Source organism: Schistocerca cancellata, chromosome 2 (assembly GCF_023864275.1).
Source record: "Schistocerca cancellata isolate TAMUIC-IGC-003103 chromosome 2, iqSchCanc2.1, whole genome shotgun sequence".
NCBI classification, from domain to species: domain Eukaryota; kingdom Metazoa; phylum Arthropoda; class Insecta; order Orthoptera; family Acrididae; genus Schistocerca; species Schistocerca cancellata.
The window spans coordinates 543,698,806-543,722,602 of record NC_064627.1 but is presented as its reverse complement, the minus strand read 5'-3'; the positions used below and the strand labels follow the sequence as shown (position 1 = coordinate 543,722,602).

General features: G+C 40.3%; 1 protein-coding gene across 4 annotated transcripts in view; it reads left to right on the top strand.

Moving 5' to 3' along the window:
• The window catches only part of LOC126162113 (UDP-sugar transporter UST74c), a 164,149-nt gene that overhangs the window by 105,697 nt on the left and 34,655 nt on the right, over positions 1-23,797 (top strand). For 2 of the 4 annotated variants that reach the window (XM_049918396.1, XM_049918397.1), the window contains exon 2: positions 8,079-8,136. The exons of the other annotated variants lie outside the window; for them this stretch is intronic. The gene's annotated coding sequence lies outside the window, so the exon portion shown is untranslated. The remainder of the gene's footprint in view (positions 1-8,078; positions 8,137-23,797) is intronic. 4 annotated transcript variants of the gene reach the window in all.

Genomic DNA, 23,797 nt, shown 5'->3' with positions numbered 1-23,797 from the left:
ATCTGGTTACCTTGTCGACCTTCATTATGAATAACTTCTTGCGGAAGCGCCCGACCGCGGCTGTGTTCTTTGATTTGGTGAAGGCTTAGGACACCTGTTGGAGGACGGGCATTCTCCGCACCATGCATACATGGGGCCTTCGTGGTCGCCTCCCTCTTTTTATTCGTTCCTTTTTAATGGATCGACAGTTCAGGGTACGTGTGGGTTCTGTCCTGTCAGACACCTTTCGCCAGGAGAATGGGGTGCCACAGGGCTCAGTTTTGAGTGTCGCTCTCTTCGCCATAGCAATCAATCCAGTAATGGATTGCCTCCCAGCTGATGTATCAGGCCCCCTTTTCGTGGACGATTTTACCATCTATTGCAGTGTGCAGCGTAAATGTTTCCTGGAGCGCTGTCTTCAGCGTTCTCTTGACCGTCTTTACTCCTGGACTGTCGCCAATGGCTTCAGTTTTTCTGCCGAGAAGACGGTCTGTATTAACTTCTGGCGCTACAGAGTTTCTCCCACCGTCCTTACGACTTGGTCCCGTTGCTCTCCCAATCGTGGAGACAACCAGATTTTTAGGCCTTACCTTTGACAGGAAACTTAGCTGGTCTCCACATGTCATATTTGGCCGCTCGTTATACCCGTTCTTTAAATGTCCTCCGTGTTCTCAGTGGTATATCGTGGGGAGCGGATCGAACCGTCCTACTTAGTCTATATCGGTCGATCGTCCGCTCCAAGCTGGATTATGGGAGCTTCGTATACTCCTCTGCCCGGCCATCCATCTTACGCCGCCTCAACTCCATACAACATCGGGGTTTACGACTTGCGATCGGAGCATTTTATACCAGTCCCGTAGAGAGTCTTCATGCTGACGCTGGCGAATTGCCACTCACCTACCGGCGCGATATACTGCTTTGTCGGTATGCCTGTCGGCTACTGTCAATGCCCGACCATCCGTCTTATCGTTCCTTGTTTGACGACTCTCTTGACCGTCAATACGGGTTGTATGTCTCTGCCCTGCTACCCCCTGGAGTTCGCTTTCGTCGCCTCCTTCAACACCTTAGTTTTTCACTCCCTGCAACCTTTCGAGTGGGCGAGAGCCGCACGCCACCTTGGCTCCAGGCTCAGGTCCGCGTTCACCTTGACCTCAGCTCGCTCCCAAAAGAGGTCACCCCCAGTTCGGTCTACCACTCCCGTTTTTTGGAACTTCGTTCGAAGTTCATCAACATGACTTTCATTTATACAGATGGCTCTAAGACCAATGACGGGGTCGGGTGTTCCTTTATTGTCGGGGCACAAAGTTTCCAATACCGGCTCCATGGCCATTGTTCGGTCTTCACAGCTGAGCTCTTTGCCCTCTACCAGGCTGTTCTTTACATCTGCCGCCACCGACATTCTGCTTATGTCATATGCTCAGATTCCCTGAGCGCCATCCAGAGCCTCAGTGATCCGTACCCGGTTCACCCTTTCGTACACCGGATCCAACGCTCTCTTCAGCAGCTGGTGGACGTCGGTTCTCCGGTTAGCTTTATGTGGGTTCCTGGCCATGTCGGTATCCCTGGGAACGAAGCTGCAGATGCCGCGGCCAAGGCTGCGGTCCTCCAGCCTCGGACAGCTTCTTGTTGTGTCCCTTCGTCCGATTTTAGCAGTGTCATTTGTCGGCGAATTGTATCGCTGTGGCATGCCGATTGGGCTGCACTTACCGACAACAAGCTTCGGGCCTTAAAACCTCTTCCCGTGGCTTGGACGTCCTCCTCACGCCCTTCTCGGCGGGAGGAGGTCGTTTTAGCCCGGTTAAGAATTGGACACTGCCGGTTCAGCCATCGCCATCTGCTGACGGCTGCGCCGGCGCCGTTCTGCCCATGTGGGCACTTGCTGACGGTTACACATTTTAATGTCCTGTCCAGATCTTAACACACTGCGCCTCGATCTTAACCTGCCTAATACTTTCGATGCCATTTTAGCGGATGACCCACGAGCAGCTGCTCGTGTTCTTTGTTTTATCAATTTGACAAACCTCGCTAAGGACATTTGATGATGTTGTTTTTTAATCCTATGCCTGTCAGTCTGTCTTCTATCGTGTTTTCCCTTCTAGTTGTTGTTGTCAACTTGTGCCTCGCGGTGCATTCTTAGAGTAGTCAGGGCGCTAATGACCATTGAAGTTGTGCGCCCTAAAACCACAACAAAAAAAAAAAAACCACACACACACACACACACACACACACACACACAAACACACACACACACAGAGAGAGAGAGAGAGAGAGAGAGAGAGAGAGAGAGAGAGAATTTTCGCCTGGTGTTACCGAACCTCAGGAAGCTACCAAGAAAAAAGTCAGAACATGGATACATCTTATGGTGGGCGATTTTCTTTGTTCGTGTAGCTGCTTCCCAATAAAAGTAAAAAGAAAAAGAAAATTATAAATGTGAAAGTAAAAAGCAGTGGTGAATTTCTGATCAGTACCCCTCAAAAATAAAACAATTATACTAACAAAAGAATGTTAAGACGAAATTGAAATAAATATGGCAGTTTACGAGAATTACGTAAAGAAATTAATAATTCAGCACAGGAAACATTGGGTCAACCAAAAATAAAATAAGGTGGAATGACAGTATTTTAAACATAGCTGCCCAACAGCAAAGGTTCCACGTAATAAGACTAAAAACAGCCGACCAGTTGCAATGGATAAAGTAATCTTTACCTAGGTTTCGACGGATTTAAATCTGTCTTCTTCAGAAGGCGGCAGTATTACATTAATATGGAATGATGTATCATCGTCGTTTTTACAAATATCTGCATAGATCCATTAGTCCAAATTAAAATATAGCCTCTGCAACATCCATGTACTAACTTTTATTTACATGACAAACCCTATTTTCAGGGCTATATTTTAATTTGGACTAATGGATCTATGCAGATATTTGTAAAAACGACGATGATACATCATTCCATATTAATGTAATACTGCCGCCTTCTGAAGAAGACAGATTTAAATCCGTCGAAACCTAGGTAAAGATTACTTTATCCATTGCAACCGGTCGGCTGTTTTTAGTCTTAGTTCATTCCACCTTATTAATAAGTGAAACCATAACAGTGGGGGGAAAAGGAAATTCTCAAGGAAAATCAAATACTACAATCAATTTGAAAAGGAAATGAAGGAAACGGAAGAATAATTACAACGAAAAGAGACTTTGAAAAAAAAGAAACTTGCAGAAATTGAGAACTTTCCAAAAAATAACTCCTGTCATTTATCGGACGTTTAAGGACAGGTAATAACGGAAGGATCCCAAACTCTGTGTGCGTCATTAGTAAAAATGGCGTCGTTGGATTGACCAACATTGAAAATTGCGAAATACTTCAAAATACTTTGATTAGCTTCTTAATTATTCAGGAACAATACATAACTGGAATTCACTCTCATGAATATCTGGACGAATTACTAAGGTGAATATGTTGTCTTAAAAAGGCACGACATGTTCTGAACAAATATTTAATCTGAAGTCATTTGCCACAGTTTACCGATTTCAAAAGATATTGTAGCAATGAACGTTAATTTAAAAAAGTCATTTGATTCTTTGACTAATTATATAAATTAATCTGTGAATATGGTTTAAAGTCTAAATTAGCAAATCTAATGTGTGGAACTCTTGGACAGTGTCTCAAGTAAAATTTGTGGGAGAAACATCTCAGCTCTTTGAGATACACGCGTACAGCAAGATGATGGCCTATCAATTCTTTTAAAATGTTTTAGAAAAAAATAGAATTAGGAATGAAAAACTGAGATTTCACCAATACGATTGTGAAGAGGACACAAATATTATAATAAACTTCACATTTTTGTAGGTTACTGCGCCATACTGTCTGAAAATGTGACATCTGCTGTCACACACATTCATTAATTTGGAACAAATAGCCACTAGAGTTAGCTTAAGAATTTCTACTGGAACCAGATTTTTTTCAGAAACATTAACATTAACCCTTTGTGTGCCAACAATACAAAAATATAATTTCAAAAAATTTCACATAATCGTGATCGTGGTAAGCAACGAATACAAGAAGAAATTGGTAAAAAGTAAACAGTCGTTTTATTCTGCTGCTTTCACTTTGGAATCACTGGCGCACAGTTTTCAACCAACAATCATTTCGACTTACTGAAGGCAAATTCACATTTTCGCACATCTCGAAACTTCAGTGACCTCATAATGCCTAAAACGGATTATAGTTCTAACTAACAAGGAAAAATGGGCCTGAAATTTAATAAATTTTGTATCCCAACTACATAACTGCCCAATGGTTTCATTTCGATAATACTTGGAAAAATATAGTAAAACTCAACTTCGTTAAAATAGCTATGATATACTTATTTTAAATGTTGATCAACATATATTTCTAAAAGTTTCGTGCATTGTACCTTTCCTCATTTCTGCCCAGTACGAGATGGAGATCTTGGTTTTGACTAGTCTTCTCAAAGTGCATATAACTTTTCCACATTTAGGGTTAGCCTCTTGGCATTGAACCATGAATGAATGCAAGGACTTAGAATTCAACAACTGTAGTCACAGTTACACTAGTGTCATCTGTAAATATGATCTTGACTGCAGTGTCTGAGCCGTGTGTATCCTTTGTATAAATAAGGAAGAGAAGGGGCCTAACCCACTACCCTGTGGTATACCTATTTCGACTTTCCTTGCTCCAGGACCTGTAATCATATTTTGCAAATATGATACCACCTGTTTTCTATTCCTTTTATTTCCATGCATCCAACTTACCGAAAAGGATTTCATGACTGAACGTGTCGAAAGCTTTAGACACCTAAATTAACTCCTACAAATCATTCTTGTTATCCAAACTACTGTTTCGTTAGTGTAATCGTTTCAGGGCTTCAGTACTTCTACCTGTTCAAAAGCCATGCTGATTAATATTGTAGGCAGCGGCCGTCAAAGTATTTATAGATTCGTTTTTTTTAGTAATTTCTCAGTTTAGAGAATGCCAAGAGGAGTGAAATGGGTCGTTAATCTTAAATTATATGCCCATTTCTACGTTTGAAGAGAGGTACCACTTTAGATATTTTTAATCTTTCGGAGAACGCACTCTTAGTAAACGATAAATTAACAAAGTGAGCCAAGAGTTTTGCAATATGTGAAGCTGTGTAAATTTTAAGTGACCTGAAAAATCTATACCAGCTGACTTTTGCATTTGAGGCATTTAATCACCTTTCACTACTTCATGCTCGTTTGTTGGAACTAACCTCACTCTGAATGCCAGTGTGCGAAACCTAAGTTTATCCCCATTTGTGAAATTTAAACCAAGTGTGATTTTTCACAGTAATTTATGAAATTTCAGGTCTTTCCTTCCAGTATTGGTATCATCTGCACTTGTAAGAGTAATTTCCTGTTCATGTACAGCCCTCGTTTTACTCTTACAGTATTCCACACAAATTTTGATTTCCCAGTCATTCTTATTATGTTATTTCTGAGAACCTTTGCAATTATCTGCACATGCATCTAGCGGCAGAATATATTAGGGAGAAATTTACAGTGTTGGCGACTTTCCAATGCCGGCACAATTGATTTGCTATCTTTAATCGTTTCAGCCGAGCTAGTACTGTCATTTTTTCTTTCCAAGACATTCGACCTCTTCCTTATAGTAGTTGTCCTCGTATTGTTTCGTATTCGTTGTTTGCCCAGACGAAGACAACTAGGGAAGTTGTCGAAACGTCTTGAAAAGAAAATGACATTGACTTGGCTGTAACCCAGCACTTGGAAATTAAGTTGTGCTATTGCCACAGGGGCACAGTGAAGGTTGGCTCCGAAGCTATGCAGTCACGTACGGTGCTGCCTGGGCATTTGATGAGTCACCGAGTCTTGTAAATTTTTGCTGTCGCAATTGTCTTACCTGTTCCTGTTTAGACACACTCATAGGGGCCCCTTTTGCTTATCTGTCGATGTCCAATACTCGCTGACTGCAGAAACGTGCGTAAAGCTGCTCAAACAATTTCTCCGAAACGTGCAGAGAACATCATTCTCGAGGTGTTCATGACCTAACTATTTTCTCGTGCTTTCACAACACTCACTTCTTGATCTTGTTTCCAATTGTTGTCGACCACTACGTCTACATAAAGAACTGAACGATACCGTTTCAGAAAATGTGATCAAAAACTTTATTCGAAAGGATGGGACGGGGAGGAGATGGGAGGTGGTACTAATGCAGGTTGTGTCGTCGCGTGTTAAGATTCTAATGAGCGGGGCGCAGTAAATAGGTCTGAAAAATGGCATCTTAACGAAACGCTAAGATGTTGCGATTTGTACTTCGCTGAATCGATTAATATTTTAAGAAACTACATGGCGCTACCCATAATTGTGACGCAATTAAAATTCCCTTGCTGCCTGTTTTAGTACCTATTAGATACCAGATGTAACAGTGTAGTCGATACATACCTGTTGAATTTTGAAGCTGCAAAATTTCATTTTACGACGACGACTATCATAGAGTATTGTGCCTAACATTCTACCGTACGTACTGTACCGTTATTGGAATGGAAAAATGGAGCGTTTTTGTATTTTGAGCTGCCATTAGTTACCTTGTAATACAGAGTTTGGTAGACGGCTTCCTAGTGTTAAAACCGTATATTCCCATTATTACGAAACTTCACTAGAACGTTTTAGCGCGTTAAAAATCACATAAACCAAATACGACTACTAAATAAAGCAAAGAGAATCCAAAATTAACTAGTGAAACAATGTTATTTACAGGTAAGTACAGCACAATTAGATAATAGTAATGTTTTCAGTGTACGTCATAGGTATCAGTAATAACACTTGTTAAGATTATTTTAGTAGTAGTAGTAAAATATGTAAATAATCCGTGCCTTGGTACGTACGACCCACTAGAATATATTTGAATACATTCGTTTAAGCTTGAGAGGTGCTACTGTTGGATTTGTGCAGATGATGATTTTCACTTGACTTTCGAATTTTTGCGTAAGTGAACACTGTCGTATAAAAATAAAGAATTGCTTACATCTTTCACACTCTACAGCTCACCTTTCCTTTATACGAAAAAGGAAAGAATAAATGTACAACTACAGAAAATTAAAAAAAAAAACTTCTAGTGATATTGATTCATATACCGAAGATGATACGTAAATTAGGTTTACCTGGAGCTCGTTAGCCTGATAAGTGGATAGAACAAAGAGTAGGGTTTAATGAGCCGTCTGGTCCTTAAATAGAGGTAATTAGATGTTCAGATGGGCAAGGACAAGGATGAAAATTAGTCTCCTTTCTGAAAGAACGATCATGGTGTTTCAGTTTGGTTAGACTTAAATCAGGTTGGCCAGAAAAGGTGTTCTCCCTACTCCCAAATGTGAGTCCATTGTGCTAAAAACTGCACCATATTGGATGCATAATACCTGATACCAAGGATTGGACAAAGTTATTAATGCAGAAACGAGACCCAAGGATGGCATAGCATGCAGAACTAGATGGAAATTTAAAGTATGTAACGACAGCAACAAACAAAATTAGAAATCTACGAAGTTAATGAGGTAATGGTGGGGAAAAAGTCGAAGGTAAGAGCAGAAATTGAAGAGCAAAATGTAAATAAGGCGGTGGAGGGCAGAAATCTGGTGAAAAATTGTAGCAGAGCCAATTAATGTCCAGACTGAAAAAATTAACGTAAGAGCTGTTCCTGGTAATGGGATATATGTTTTGTGTATCTGTGTACACTTCTTTTCATTTATTTTCTGGAGTGCGACATATACATCACTTCAAGAAAATAACGTTAATATATTTTTAACCTTGAATGATGTAAATTGCTTTCCCTTATGAGTATTAATTTAATTTAACAACTTTAGGGATTTTTCCATAGCTACTGTTTATTGAAATTTATTTTACATATCTGTTAATAAAATTATTATTTTTACTGTGTAACTAAACTATTATTATTCTGCTGCAGAATTTCTTCCAAAAGTCTCAGATGAAAATATTTGCAAACAATTCTTTTATGGAAGGAAGTTAAGTTTTATTTTATTGAGTGAAAACAAAATTACTATCTGTGAACTGTTTACATTGAGTGCAATTCTAAATTTGTTCACAGATGAATATGGGCAGAGAGATTGGAATAATAAGATAGTTCTGACTTCATTTCAGCCAAGGTAAGCTAAATTTGCAGTGAAGGAATTTTATCTTCCTTAATAGTTTAGTTACACATCAGGAAATACATTTGACACTTACCAATCACAATTTATCATCTCTCGTCAGTTGTTAATATTTAGAAATTTAATATTGAATAAGTGGTGTTTAAACTGTTAATGTTCATATTATTATTATTATTATTATTATTATTATTATTATTATTATTATTATTATTATTACTATATTATTATTATTATAGCCTAGCTTGCCAGAGTATTCTGTTCTCCTTTCATAAAAATTGCTACCAAAAACTGTATTTCATGAATGTTTGGGCAATACTAAAATAACAAAAGAGAGGAAGCTAACAAAAGCATCACATTAAGATTGTTAATGTTTCCAGTCTCGTGATTTAAAAGATAAACTGCTCTAGTTTATCTTGTTGCCCTAAGGAATCCTGTTGATGTGCATTTGTATAGTACACACAGAGAAAGAAGAGTCCTGACATTTAAAGTGGGTTCCATGCAGCTGCTTCACTTGTTTTCAATGACTAATCACATAATGCGGTGGTTTCTCTTTTATGACAATGCCTTGGCGTTCATGCAGCTCTGAAGAGTACTGTTGTTTCAAGTCATGTAGCTTTGATACTGCCAGAGACCATTTGCACTTAGCTGGTAACTGCACTGCCAGCTGTTATGGCTCTTTTGCTGAATGAACTGTAGTGTGCTTTAGGTACATGAAAAATAAAAATTCAACAATATTAGGAAAAAGGTAGATTGCTACAAACCATGAAGATGACCTTTTAGAGTTGGACAGGCACAATGAAAACTGTTACACATTATAGCTTTTGGTCAAAGGCTTCAACAAAGGAAATGCACACACATTCACACAAGCAAGCACACTTCACCCACATATGACCTCTACCACCAAATGGAGCCAGGAGGGTTACAGTAACTGGCTATTTTCTAGATAAGTTGCTCAAGAGAGAGAATGTGAATGGTGCAAATGTTCAGCTAACAATGGCTGGATGTACATAGGTGTAGTGGCCTTGAAGTCACCACAAGCTGCAACATAGTCCCTAATAAAAACTGTAATCTAGGTGGTGTGGAATTCTACTTTTATTCCATTGTAGTCACAAAAGTTCTCAGAATATTGATTTTGGCAAGTAATGATCACCTGAGATGTGTTTAAAAATGGCAATTTTTTATCAGAATGTGCTTTGAGCAGATCTGAAGATGGTTGCTATTGACAGATATCCATAATCTTAAGGACAACTTTTATGTTTGTAGACTGTAATAAAGGGAAAAAAATAAAGTTGCCAGTTCGGTGTCTGGTCAAATCCACTAGGTAGACATCTATCCCACTGTAAAGTCCATATGTTAGACAATCACAACAGTTAGATATGTGATGGAATATTGTATGTTACAATGAGTTTGTAGTTCGGCTCAATTAAGGAAGATGAAAACCTTCAAAAATAATCTTAACCTACCTAGTGGACTGTGCTGGAGAGGGGGGGGGGGACAAAGTTGCATACTGTGGACGGTATCCCATCCAGCTGCCACAGCTCAGTTGAATTTAGTGTATGCAGATAAATGATCTTAATAGCCCTAACATGCTTGTTAACCCAGAAAAAGAGTGTGTAATTAATTGTTCGCTGGTTCATGTTTGCAGTCCCGGTACACACTGAAGCCCCTGCACCACAATAGTGTAGCACACCACAAGAGTATATCAGGTCTGCAGACATGTACTTCCAAATATAAATAAGTATGTAAAGTACTAACACAAAAATTGCTTCAGTACTGTGTGGAGTTCTAACATGCAACAAGAGAAGGGAACAAGAGTTGGGATTGCTTGGGGGAAGAGACCAAACAGAGAGGTCATCAGTCTCATCGGATTAGGGAAGGAAGTCGGCCATGCCCTTTCAAAGGAACCACCTGGAGCGATTTAGGGAAACCACGAAAAACCTAAATCAGGATGGCCGGATGCGGATTTGAACTGTTGTTCTTCCAAATGAGTCCAGTGTGCTAACCACTGCACCACCTCATTCGGTAAAGGAACAAGAAAACACTATTTGTCATTGCATTTTGTTTCCAATGTCACTAAAAGACTTAACTGGATACAAATTTCTTAAAACATGTTTTGTTATGAAGAGAGATAATGGGCCATTCTTAAGTGTCCCCATTGTAAACCAATGAAAGTTCAAAAGGGATCCTGGAAATCTGTAGTCTATGCAGAGTCAAAATGGAACACATTTAGTTGAAACTACTATCTCAGTAGCCTACTGCCATCTTTAAAAATGACAGGCTAGGAAGTTTCCCTTGAAATCGAACTGACCAACACCTTTAATTTTAGCAAGAATGTTGTAATGTGCAAGCTCTTATGCATCAGAACTAGATAAGGAGTAGGATGCAAGTGTCGCACATGCAACATTAAGATCTATGGATAAAGGAAGAATTGTAGAATACAGTGGCTTTCATTCTTTGCTTTGGTTTTCCAGTATTACCTGAAAACTAGGTACAGCTCTATACCCCAAACTTCTAAAATTGCTGTAATTGTCAAAACTTTGAACATACAAATTTTACGTGTATACCCACAGCAACATACAAAAACTGTACTTCAGCTGCACATTAGACACACAGATCTTTTGCCTGCCTTCCATTTTGCACAAATTGCCTTCATTCATCTAGTGTCGAGCAATGTCTGTGTCATTTGCTGAGGAGAAAATTCAGTTAGAGCCGAAGGTCACCAAATGAACATTGTCTTAATACAAGGATGACATTGAAAAAACTATTATTCGAACACAATATTTTTGCACTTGGGAGTGAGAGTGCTTTAGTAGTCTTATCATGGGTTTTTATTGCAATATTTCACAAAAATACTCAAACACTTTATAGTATATGCACAACTGTGTTAAAATTGTGTGATGTGTTTTCCTTAATTACCACTGTACTTGTTTACTGCAACATCTCTGCATGTTCCTGATAATGACCACGAGGCCAAGTGTAAAAGTATTGTACACTGCTGGCCACCGTAAATACAACACCAAGAAAGACAAGAGGTAGCACAACAAAATTTATTTTGTAGATAACGTGTTGACCAAGTATCAAATGATTACGTTTACAGACGTCTGTGACATCTGGTTCCTGCCAGAATCAGTAGCCAGAGTAGCCGCCATTGTTGGAGATCACCGCTGCCACACGTCTCGGCATTGAGTCAGAGACGTTGGATGTGTTCCTGGGGTACAGCAGCTCAAGCAGCTTCCACACATTGCCAAAGATCACCTGGTGTGGCAGCTGGGGATGTAATCTGGGTCACTCATTGAGCAACCATGGACCACATGTTTTCTATCGGCGAAAGATCCGGAGAGCGAGCCGGCCAGGGAAGCAATTCAATCTGGTTATTGACGAAGAACCTTTGGACAATGCGTGCCATGTGTGGTCGCGCATTATCCTGTTGAAATATGTTTGTGGCCGAGCCCTGAAGGTAAGGAAGGACAACTGGCTCCAGCACCTCAGATATGTAGCGCCAGCTATTTAAAGTACCGACAATGCGTACTAGAGGCATGCGAGAGTAATATCCAATACCGCCCCATACCATAATACCCGGTGCAAGACCAGTGTGGCGGTGCATAATGCAGCTGTCCAGCATCCTCTCTCCACGGTGTCTCCACACTCGAATCTGACCATCGTGGTGCTGCAGACAGAAGCGTACCTCGTCAGTAAAGACAACGTCATTCCATTCTGCCGTCCACATCCATCTGTCATCACACCATTGGCGACGGAGACGTCTGTGGTTCTGCGTCAATGGTAGACGAAGCAATGGATGTCTTGCAGACAGACCACTCTGCTGTAAACGGCGTCGAATGCTACGCGCAGACACTGGATGATGCGTTACAGACGCAATGTGCTGTGCTATGGTTCGGGATGTCACTGAGCGATCCGTCACTACCATGCGCACAATTTGCCTATCAGCACGTGCAGTGGTGCACCGAGGTGAACGCGATCGACCACGTCGGTCCGTCATACCCTCCTGCATCCAACGGTCACATATCTGCATTACAGTTGTTTGGTTTCGTCCAACACGACTAGCGATTTCTCTGTATGATAATCCACAATCTCGGTAAGCCACTATCCTTCCTCTGTCGAACTCGGATACTTGATCAAGAGATGTTCGCTGTATTCTACGAGGCATAACTGATCGTCTTGTGAAACAACCACAAGGTAAACACACGTGCTGAACGTACACTCGTCGAAATCGCCAAGCCTTAAATGGCGCTATGAGGTGGCGCCACAGGCGCGCGTGATGTGCGTCTGCGCAGAAATTCTAATCAGTTGCATGTCTCATCGCTGCAAACTCATGGTGTAAATTTCACTTGATTCGGATGCTTCCTTCAGGGTGTTGCATTTGCGGTGGCCAGCAGTGTACTTGGTTAATATATCCCCCAATGATTTGCCCTCACCATGAAGAAAACTTAAAAGTACATAGTGCTACATCTACCATGTGATACTAACACACACCTGCAAAACAATACCTAAAATTTCCTGAGATGAGCTCACAATTTGTGAAACAGAAGGAAACAAGTAAGAGAATGTAGTGTAGAGTCCTTTATTTTTCCAAAAACATCACACTCAGGAAAACAATGTAAAGTACAAAATAAATCTCCAGTCCCGAAATGGTTCTAGTGAAATGCGGCATGCAGCCAGGGAGACAGAAGACACTTTCCACGGGTATCTTGTGCTCATTAAAATGATTCCCGTGAGTCAGTGTAATATGAATTGATTACTCCTGCAGAAGAATTTAAGCTCCTTGCCCAGGGAAAATACTTTCACTTATCTCCAGGAGGTAAATTTGAGATACCTGTACACCTTTAAGGGGTTACAATCTCCATAAACTGGAAATTTTAGTAGTGACAAGACAAATTAATGGGAGGCTTGCGTTTGCTAATGAGATTTATCATTCCTTAGCAGCCTCACGTATGACTATATTACAACAATGCTGTACACAGTACTATACAAAAATGTGTGCATCCATTATGGCACTATAGTAAGAAGCCATCAAAGTGGCAACTTTCCCTCCTGCATTGACTGTGTGCTCTAGAAGGCATAAAATAAATACACAACAGGGAAATGATTTAGACTAGCAAAGCTGCCATACAGAGAGATAAAAAAACCGTGACCAAGAGCTATAATTCTTCTGTGTGCTAGGGACCAGTGAAGGGAGCATTTAGAGGCAGCATTATGAGATATTGTCCATTGCCCGTCATTTTATTATATCAATTTTGGGCATAAGTGTTATAACCTGTGCAGCAAAATGATAGCATGTACGAAAATGTTCGGGAATGAAGAGGGAGTGACATGATGTGTGGTGCTCTCAAAAACAGTGTGTCAACAGAACTGGCATATAGTCTAAAAGCTCATTCAGGGACAAACGTGGAACTATCAGGGCACGACACCATGAAGAATTCAAAATTTGAATACAAGCGAACATAATCCAAATCCAAAGGCACTGCCCAGTGTACATGCACTCACCGACTTACAGTGGAGTTGTGGATCCCTCTATCAAACCCAAACAACTCGTCTGTCAAATCCCTCCTGCTTTGGTATGTAGGGCTAAAAATGCTCTGCCCTATGCCAGTTCCCAAGTCAAGGTGTGAGGTAGTGTGTTGGTTGTCATAGTAATATCCATTATGCTATTTTGTCTAAAACTGACATGGTGAGACTGTGTACTGTGTAAAATTAATGTAGGTTGATTCTTACAAAGAAGACAGCAACCAGCCACTATTAACACTGCTATTTATTTCAGTAAATAGCGCCATAACCAGTTTCGAACTGACAAGTTCATCATCAGACGGCTGCCCCAAAATTTACAAGATGCACTTTGTATAATCATCAGTTTTCGATTTTATTCTTCCACTGTAGCGAAATATTCTTGGTGTGTTGGTGCCCTATGGTAGAAAACAGTGTTAGAAGTGCCCTATGTGAACATAACTAACCCCAAACGATTAAATACAGAGTAAACAAATATATGAGGTTAAGTGGTTATAGCACTTACATTGAAAATTCCGCGCAATTTTGTTGCGAAGTTGCAGGATTGTATTTTCAAAATATTGCAAAATATATGCAGCATTTATGATTCGCATCTCACACACACACACACACACACACACACACACACACACACACACACGCACACACACACACACACACACACACCAAAAAGTATTTGCCACATGTGAAGTTCACACAAAGATTGCAGTTTTACAAATACAGCAGTGCCAGAGATGTTCTCTCTGAGACATTACAATATACACATTGCTTTGATTTCACAGTATGACTGTTTTTAAAGAATAGATGTAACATAATGAACATTAAAACACAAAGATAAACCTTAAATTATGAGCATATAATATTACAGATGAAGTTGACAGATGTAGTAACCAGCTTGTGTGAATGTTTCTTACATGGTATTATGTAAATACTGTGCTGTATACAGGGAGCAACATAGAGGTGAGATAAAATAAATAATATGACAGTAACAATTATATTATCATATGGCTCACTGAAATTTTGAATCAAGTATAGTAGCAATAAAGTGTGACTAAGCAGGCAGCTATATTTTTGTGTAAAGCAGTGCCAAAGTAGTTCATGTATACATTGTTTTAATTTGACAGTGAATTTTTGTCTCAAGAATCAAGGTAACATTACAAATATTTATATTACAGAGAATAAATGTTACATTGTGAGCGTACCATATTCAGTGAGCATTAATTACAAATAAATTAGGAAAATGTGGTGACCAGTTTGTATGAATGTTAGTTACATGGTTTGTATGAATATTATTTATATGGTATTGTGCCATAAACAGGCAACAACATATAGATGAGATACATCAATAATGTGACAGTAGAAATTAATGTAGTGTGGCACACCACTTTCTTAATCAATTTTTAAGTTGGAGTAATGTGTGGCTGAGCAGGCAGCCATATTATGATGTAATACTTTGTTTCTAAAGAACATCAGAAAATAACTTGTAGGCATAACAAAAAACTTGGTCTGAAAAGTAAAAAAGGTAGCTTCAGTGCCAAAAATCCCCATGCTAACCTACATCAGTTAGATGAAATAGTTATTTATTCAACTAACATCACTTTTACAAATACTGAACTTGCCCTCATAAACAAAGGCCTTAAGCACAACATAGAACCAAATCCTAATGGCAAAAACCTAAAAAGCCTTGTTGCAGCTGCTAAGCTTGCATGTGATGCTGCTAAATAAAATCCCAGTGAAACCAATGCAATAGCCTTCAAAGCCAATAAAATAATCACAAGACATCTAAAAAATACTTCACATCAAAACAGTGACCAAAAAGACACTGAATTGCATCAACTTCAAACTTTCTGACAGTAAAACTCTAATAGTGAAGGCAGACAAAGGTAACTGTGCAGTTTTAATGCATAAAAACGAATATGTTGAAAAGACCATGGAACATAATCGAATTAGACTTTGATCCCACTTTTAAATTTCAGGCAAACTTAAGAAAACTCTTAAGAACTGAAATTTCCTCCTAACTGAGAAGTGTGTGACTGCATTGCTATTGAACCCCACTGCCCCTCACCTTCCGTCACAGCCTAAGATAAATAAACAGCATTGTTCGATCAGGCCTTTTGTTAACTCTAGGTACAGCCCTTCATATAGATTAAATTACAAACTGCTAGCTCTTCTGAATACCCATTGTACTTTTGAAACCAACTACTCCATTAGGAACACGAATGAGCTCATTGACACAATTAAGGATGTGCACATTGCACTGACAGCCAGATTTGCGTCACTTGACATGTTATGTCTCTATACTGACATCCCTATACAGGACACCATAAATATAATCAAGAAAAATCTGCTTGAACATAAGAAACTGAGCATGGCAGAAATCTATAAGCTCGTTGAGTTACATTGGTGCTGTCATACAAATTACTTCAGTTTTAATAATAAAATTTACAAACAGAATGATGGGTTGGCAATGGGTAGCAGTCTAGCTGGGAATTAGCAGACTTACATTAACCACTTAGAGCACACATTTTTCAAAACTGTCACATCAACATTAAGATCATCTACTATAAAAAGGTATGAAGATGATACAATTATTCTTTTTGATGGAGCTAATGAAGAAATTGACACATTAGCAACCAAGATGAGCAGCATGCACAGTAACATCAAATTCGCTGTTGAACATGAATCCAATAACAGCATCAATTTCTTAGATTTAAAAATTTCCAGCAAAAACCAGAAACATCACTTTGAAATTTACAGAAAGCAAACAGCCACAGATGTGTGCATCAACAGCTCATCTTGCCATCCAAACCAACATAAGATAGCATACTTCAGATCCATGCTGAATCGCCTGCATAAAATACCATTGGAACCAGTTGCACAACATAAAGAAACCAATATCATTAAAGCCATAACTCTAAACAATGGATATAACCTTCACGTTATTGATAAGTTATCACAAAAAATCCGAAGAACAAACAAAGCCTCGCACCAGACACCTAGTCAACACAAAAGTCTGTAGAAAGCAGCAGAAAATATCTCACTTCTTTTCTAGGGAGCATATCCCATAAAATAAGTAATCTTTTCAAAAACACAAACATAAATATAAACTTCCACACAAACTGTAAACTTCAGCAGCTAACCATTCATAATAAAAGAATAACAACCCCCCAATACAAAAGATAAGGTATATTATAAACTCAGATGCCAAAATTGCTCCTCCTTCTATATTGGACAGACTGGGAGAAACCTTGAGATTAGATTCAAAGAACATTTAGATGCCATATGTTTGAACACTGCTACAAAATCTGCATTTGCAATGCACACAATTCTCTGTAAACATGGAGTAAAAAACATTGAAGACCACTTCCAAATATTGCATTATGCTGAGAAAGGTAGCCTCATGAATCTGCTTGAAGCAATAGAAATATACACACACAAAAGCTAATCACCACATCATATTCTCAAGGGACAGACTGAGCTAGCCAATGCAACCTTTCTACAAAATTTTACTCACTTATTATCCAGTTTAAAACATAAATAAACACTACTCCTTTTAACATGTTATCAATAAGCCAAACATAGTATTACATCATAATATGACTGCCTGCTCAGTCACACATTACTCCAACTGTAAAATTGATTTTTTAAAAAAAGTAGTGTCCCATATAAATTAATATAATTCCTACTGTCACATTATTCATGTATGTCATCTATATGTTGTTGCCTGTTTATGTCATAGTATTTACACAATACCATGTAAGTAACATTCATACAAACTGGTCAGCACATTTTCCCAGTTTATTTGTAATTAATGCTCACTGAATATGGTATGCTCACAATGTAACGTTTATTCTTTGTACTATAAGTACTTGTGATGTTACCTTGATTCTTGGGAAAAAATTCACTGTCAAATTAAAGAAATGTATACATGACATTCTTTCGCACTGCTTTAAACAAAAATATAGCTGCCTGCTTAGTCACACTTTATTGCAACTATACTTTATTCAAAATTTCAATTTATTTATTTATTTGCATTTTCTTTGCGTGGTATGACGTTAATATAATTGTTACTGTCATATTATTCATTTTATCTCACCTATATGTTGCTTCCTGTACACAGCACAGTATTTACATAATACCATTTAAGTAACATTCACACAAGCTGGTTACTCCATCTGTCAACTTCATCTGTAACATTATATACTCATAATATAAAGTTTATCTTTGTGTTTTAATTTCACTATATTATGGCCATTCTTTAAAAACAATCATACTGTGAAATCAAAGTATCTGTATATTGTAATATCTCAGTGAGTTGTATTTGTAAAACTGCAATCTTTGTGTAAACTTCACATGTGGCAAATACTTTTGCGTGCGTGTGCGTGCAATATGGTGATATGCAAATCAATTCCAAAAATACGATCCTGCAACATCGCAACAAATTTTCGATGCAAGTACTATAACCACTTAACCTCACATATTTGTTTACAGTTTATTTAATTGTTTCAAGGTTAGTTATGTTCACATAGGATGCTTCTAACACTGTTTTCTACCGTAGGGCACCAACACACCAAGAATATTTCACTACAATGGAAGAATAAAATCGAAAACTGACGATTATGCAAAGTGCATCTTGTAAATCTTGTAAACAGCTGTTTGATGATGAACTTGTCAGTTTGAAACCGGTTAAGGCACTATTTACTTAAATAAATAGGAGCATTAATAGTGGCTGGATGCTGTCTTCTTCTTTGTAAGAATCAAATTAAAATATTCATTTTCCATAGGAGGAAATTCGAATTGTTGTAAATATTGCTCGCGGTCTTTTACGAGAGCCTGGCAACTATTCCTGTGGTCAGCCAGAAAGTGATGGAGACCATACTGACCATAGTTCCCAGTCTGAAAGTCCACATTCTTGTACAACCCAGTGAAAGAAATATTTCATTTCTCTATTTGCTCAGATCAGGACTATGGCTATAAATGAAGGTTTTGAGTTCTAATCAATTTATACATTTGGTAAAGTTTCACATGCACAAAACTGTAATATTCGTGATGTTCATACTGGCAGTAAATCTCTATCCTAAACAGCACTATGAGCAGTTCAGAGGCGACGTATGGTAAGTCCCTACCAAATTGCCTTTAGCCCTGACCACTGATAAACAAAATAAATGCTCGCAACAAAAGTGAAAAATAAGTCACAACTTGCCACATGGAATTGTTAACATTCCGGGCGTCACACTAACAGTTACTTTTGTGAAATCTAAGTGATCCAGGACACTGTGCAATCCTCAAGAGTTCACTTCTTATTACTGAAAATGAGGGTTTTGTAACAGCCTCCCTCTGACGTCATCTGAGGGAGCGCGCACTCCGGCGTTTGACTAACGCAGATCTTATGATGGCTGGGTGCGAAGTCAAGCCTAGTCTCGCCTCTTGGACTGTATTTATATATGTGGCGTGCGGACGGCCAGGGGAACATTTGCTGTCATTCACCCTATGCAGACGGTAGCAGCCTCTAAAGGGCCGCTTTCTTGGACACACAATATTTAATAAGTGTTATGAATTCAGGCATCTAGGTAAGTTAGTTAAAATCACAGAAAGTGTATTTAGCCTTCTAGAATTTTTAGAATGGAGCTGATAGAACAACATGATCTCTGAACTACAACTTCGAGACCTGATATTAGTTATTAACATAAAGGTCCTAAAACTTGTTATAGCTGTATTATTTAATAGGTTTCATCAGCTTGGCAAGTCTTTAGCTGACAGTGGGTTGACACTCCACCAGGGACTGGTGGTGAAGAACTAATGACGACTAAGGGTCACTTTCTGCCAATTGTGGTAAAGATGAAGGGAGGTACTCAACCTGCATCAGATTCAGCTCTCCTACCCCACCCCCCCTGCCCCCACCTGCCTCCTGGCAAATGTACAGCTGTTTTCTAAGGCAACAGTGTTAATTAATTATATAACATTATGCACAGGTGGGGAACCTCTGGATGCCCTGGGTGCTACTTGGTGCTGGGAGCAAGGTTTGGTTTGGTCCTTGCTGCCTGTGCTAAGGGCTCCTGTGCAGCTGATTTGTGGCTCTGGCTACTCAGTTTGGCGTGGGCATGGCTAGTTCACATGAAATGTCAGGTGCTGCTGACCTACAGTGACGTAATGTTGTCACCCCGTATGTCTCACCACAATGCCTTACTTCTAACTGTGTGGCTACCATAAAATGTATTACCAGACAGTGGAAACTTGCTGATCCGTGGCATGACTTGCTGACAAGATACCTGTGGAACTGGGGACAAGAGGTCAGTCAGCATGGCTGATGATGATTGTTCAGCACCTCAGCAGTCTGCACCTGTTGATTTCAGTTGTTTGGTAAGACATGAAAAACCTTGTCAGGTTATCACGTCTAAATACTGCTGAGACTATTTTCTTCAGTTGTGATTTCAGTGTCAAGATAAACCACTCGACCTGTGTTTGATGCCAGAAGGAAGAGAATGGTGGTCAAATGCTGAATTGCATTTTGGCAGCAAAATGCTTAAAAATCCTCAGACATGAATTGGTGACCATAGTCAGAGACTCAGATGTGTGGTGCATCCTTGATAGTGAAAATGATGGCTAAGGTCAAAATTATAGTGTGAGACATTGTGGAGGGCAGGTGAGTAGTTCATGGTAAATTAAACAAGGGGTCTCATCAGAAGCCACTTGAGTCCTAGAAAGGGGCTGGTGACGTCCACATGCATCCGGCCTCATTGGTGTTCCAGCACTGGTCATTGTGAGAATGTTTGTGGTGGGATCTTGCTTGTGAGTGCACAGTTAATAGGCACACACTATGTACTCAGCAATGGAATCAACTGCTCGCCAATAGACAAGTTGCTAGACCAGCACTTTCATGTGACGTAGCAGCCACGGTATGCATTTAACATCTACAAAATGTGTTGTTGCAATGATGGTGGAATAACAGTGTGACAGTTATGGTCTGTAGGTAGCAGTAAGATGTCGTCAACAACGAGCCTATCACAAAGTTGTAAATTTGTCCAGAGCACTGATTATGACCCTGTGTGGCAAACTTTGCAGCTAACATTGCTCGGCCACAACATTAACACTGCGCAAGAGGATCCTCACTTGTAGCTCCTGTGACTTCCCAACCACCAAAGAAAACTCGTTGAGGGTATCTTGCAAATTATGGTCCAGGCAAAACAGACTTCCTCCTGCCTGTCATTGGTGTCTGGACTCTACAGTAATAAAGTCAAAGCTTCCACATTCTTGTGCTGTGATGTTGGTCTGTAGTGAATATTACAGGAGTAATTACTCAGAAACGAGAGCCAGTGCTGTAAAATTCTGCAATTCTCTCCAGAAACTAGGACGGGGGATATCTCAGATAAGCTGCTTGCGGTCTGTAGGCTGGGGGAACCTAGTGCCGTACAAGAATATGTGGAATAGTTTTACACTGTATATGATCGTGAGTGCGTACGTCTCAATCTGAGAGTAATTTCTGCATGCTTTTGATGAGGCCTTAGAGGTGAATACAAAGGATGCTTTGAGATATTGGGATTTCTGTGTGAGCACAGAAATCGCAGTGGTGCAGTGTTGGTGGAAACTTGAATAAAAGGCTTACCGGGAGTGAAAGAAGCCAAACACAGTGCTTAGCAGAGGTGACATGCTTCATATCACAAACTTCACTTTATGACGAAGCAGATTCATTAGTGACAAGTGCATGGAATGGATTTTGTGTAGTAGTTTACTTTTCCTAAATAGTCTGTAAACTCTCTAATATTCTCAGGAATTGCTATTTATGCAACATGCTATACCATTCTTACTTACCATGCCCAAAGAAATGCACTCTAAGAGGAAAAAAGCTAAATTTCCAAAGTTCATGTAGCAGCCCATTGTCCAATAGTTGTAGGAAAACCACATATGAAGTTTGCAAATACTGTTCTGTCATGGAGCCAGTAACGCAAATGTCTCAATAACTGATGCAGCACGGAATGTTCTTAAGTTGCTCAAGAAAACACTGAAGCTATCACAAACAGCAAATGGTTAAACTGATACATCCCAAAAGAAATACTTAATACTAAAATTCGCCATAACTCGATGTCCACTGTCAACTCCAATTCTGTATCCATGAAGTCAGCTTTGGAAAAATCCTGACTGCTAGCCAACTTAGCCACAAATTCCTCAGGACACAGTACAGGATAAACATATGTTTCACATTGTGCATTGATAGTGTGCTTAAAATGACTGCAAAGTTTAAAATTGCTGTTCGGTTTCTGTATTATGAGGTGTCCCATTGGCTAGATGAAACCAGTGACACCACCCCAAGATTCTGCCATCCTTCAAGCTCCACCTCCACCTTCACTTTCCAGTATAGCAAACAGCAAGAGGTTGGCTTGACAGAACATAGGAACAGCAAACTGTTAGTGTTGTGTGGACCTCAAAATGGATGTCTGTACCCAGATCCCTGCCTCCAAGTTCCAAAATAGTACTACTGAGGGACAAGGTTAACTTTATCGACTACTTTAAATCAAAAAATAGTGAAAGCATGAAATCCTAGTATTTTTTCTGCCAATTGTGAATTGACAACAAGAAATGTGAGTTGCCATCCAACATTTTTGCAACAACATGCTTGGTGCCGAGGGTTGAGTGCACCCACTGGTAATAAGTATCCAAACTATTCAGACTGGCTGAGGCTACTGTGTCAAATTGAAACATTATGCAACACCCAGCTATCTCAGTCTGCTATCCCCCCTGCGGGTCCGGGGGTTAGAATAGGTCCGAGGTATTCCTGCCTGTCGTAAGAGGTGACGAAAAGGAGTCCCTCCCCCTCAAGGGGTTAGTCAGCGCCTGTGTCCGGAGACGGACGGTTCTACGACCTATATTTGCGGTCATTTTTGGTTTTTCATTTCTTCTGGTTTCTTCCTTCCTTTGGTTGGTTCCTTCCTTTGTTCTTCTCCATCTCACTGTCTTACTTACTCTTCTCCTTGCCTCCTTCTCCTTGCCTCCTCTGGTCTCTGCCTCGGCATTTGAGACAGTCTGTCCTCTCTCTCCCTCTCTCTCTTCTTTTTCCTCTTCTTCCTTCCTCCCTGTGTGCGCCTGAAGGCCGACCCACGCGTTCGCACGCGTAGCCGGTGACGAGGTAACGTGTAATTCCCCGCCCTGGGTAGACAAGTAAGGCACGCTACGAGGTTATTTCTGTTTGCCCCTATGTCCCAACACCTACGTGCTGCTACCAGTGTCAGCATTTTAATCACACTCGCCAGTCTTGTTCCAATGCAGCTAAATGTGTCACTTGTGGCAGGGATGCCCATGAGGGTGACTGTCCACCTCCGTCTCCTCGTTGTGTGAACTGTCAGGGTGACCATGCAGCGTCCTCCCGCGACTGTCCCATCTACAAGGAAGAACGCTGTATCCAAGAAATTCGGGTCAAAAAGAGTGTCAACCTCGGCTGCTCGCAAGCTATTTGCTAGTACGAAGCCCACGCTGCTCCCAGCGGGGAAATACAGTACTGTCCTCGCCTCTCCTCAGACTACCATGGAGATGGCGACGCAGACATGCAATCTGACCTTCAGCACTACGGTCGTCTGTTCGGCCAGTGCTAAGATCGCCCAGTCGACGTCTCCTCTTCCTCCTGTTACCCCTCAGACACAAGCACCTTCATCAGTTTCTGCCAAGCCGAAGACCCAGAAGTCAGATGCACAGGCCTTCAAGAAGGAACCGTCCCGTGCAGACTTCCTACATACCTCGAACTCCCAGCCGTCGACCAGTACTTCCACTAAACGTCCTTCCAAGAAGGCTCATAGGAAGCACAGTTCTCCTTCTCCGCCACGGCGCATTTCTTCTCCTGCGCCACCCAGCGGTTGCCGCCCCAAGCTGTCATCCGTTTCGCCTGGCCGCACCGCTGGTAGCCAAACATCTGGCTGTTCACCTGCAGAGGAAGCTCCCCCTCCCGGCCATCTTATCAAGATGGCCGATGAACCTATAGAACCAATGGACGATAACTGTCCGCCTACTGATAGCGGCAGCAGTGCTCGCTCGAAGCCAGGCCCTAAGCGGCCTTCAAGGTGACCCCTTCTTTCATCTTCCTTTTTCTCTCACGATGGCACTTATTCACTGGAATATTCGCAGCATTCGCTCCAACCGAGAGGACTTGAAG